The sequence below is a fragment of the Balaenoptera acutorostrata genome, chromosome 9 (genome assembly GCF_949987535.1).
Source record: "Balaenoptera acutorostrata chromosome 9, mBalAcu1.1, whole genome shotgun sequence".
Taxonomy (NCBI): domain Eukaryota; kingdom Metazoa; phylum Chordata; class Mammalia; order Artiodactyla; family Balaenopteridae; genus Balaenoptera; species Balaenoptera acutorostrata.
The window spans coordinates 101,099,543-101,100,893 of NC_080072.1; the positions used below are offsets into that span (position 1 = coordinate 101,099,543).

Genomic DNA, 1,351 nt, shown 5'->3' on the forward strand with positions numbered 1-1,351 from the left:
TTCCTTACCAAGGTCAGTCCATAAAATCTGAAAGGGACTGTTTCTTCACATACAAGGCTAGAGAGATCACAAAGAATCAGGGAACCATGACACCACTGAAGGAACACAGTAAACTTCCAGTAACCTCAAGAAAATGAAGATACATGAATGCCTGAAAAAGAATTCAAAATAATTGTTCTCGAGATGCTCAGAGAGCCACAAGAGAACACAGATAAACAATTTAAGAAAATCAGGAAAACAGTATGAAACAAAATGAGAAGTTCAACAAAGAGAAAATACAAGAAAGAACTAAACAGAAATTTTGGAGATGAAGAATACAATGACTGACCTGAAGAATTCAACAGAGAAGTTCAATAGCAGACTGGATAAGCAGAAGAAAGCATCAATCAATAATTCAAAGACAGATCATTTGAAATTATCCAGTCAGAGGAACAAAAAGAAAAAAAATTAAAAGGAATGAAAAGAAGCCTACAGAACTTACAGGGCATCCTTAAAAGAAACAACTGATGCATTATTAGAGTCCCAGAAGGGGAAGAGAGGGAGAAAGGGAAAGAAAACTTACTTGTGCTCGCTTTGGCAGTACATATACTAAAATTGGAATGATACAGAGAAGATTAGCATGGCCCCTGTGCAAGGATGACACACAAATTTATGAAGCGTTCCATATTTTCTGAATTGGGAGATTGGGATTGGCATATATACACTAATATGTATAAAATAGATAAGTAATAAGAACCTGATGTATAAAATAAATAAATAAATAAAATTCAAAGAAAAATAAAATAAACTGAGAGAACAAGGAAAAAAAAAAAAAGAAAACTTACTTAAAAGAATAATGGCTGAGAACTTCCCAAAACAGGAGGGAATTAGACATCCAAGTTCATGAAGCTAACTGGTCACCCCAAAATTTCAACCCCAAATGATTTCCCCAAGATATATTACAATAATACTGTCTAAAATCAGAGACAAAGAGAGAATCTGGAGAGCAGCAAGAGAATAGAAGCTTGTCACTTACAAGGGAATCCCCATAAAGCTATCAGCTGCTTTCTCAGCAAAAACCCTTTAGGCCACAAAAGAGTGGGATGATACATTCAACGTGCTGAAAGAAAAAAACCTGCCAGCCAAGAATACACTACCCAGCAAAGTTGTCTTTCAGAAATAAAGGAAAGATAAAGACTCTTAGACACACAAAAGCTAAGGGAGTGCACCATAACTACACCTTCCTTACAAGAAATGTGGAAAGGAGTTCTTCAAGCTGAAATGAAAGAATGCTAATTAGTAACATGAAAATATATATGAAAATACAAAACACACTAGAAAAATATATAATCAAATTCAGAATACTCCAATA

The 1,351-nt window shown here is 34.5% G+C and overlaps 1 non-coding gene across 1 annotated transcript; it reads left to right on the forward strand.

Annotated features, from left to right (window-relative positions):
• The first annotated feature begins 564 nt into the window (after positions 1-564).
• LOC114235818 (U6 spliceosomal RNA) lies at positions 565-671 on the forward strand. Its single transcript, XR_003621899.1, has one exon. It is a non-coding gene; the product is annotated as a U6 spliceosomal RNA (small nuclear RNA).
• The last annotated feature ends 680 nt before the right edge of the window (positions 672-1,351 follow it).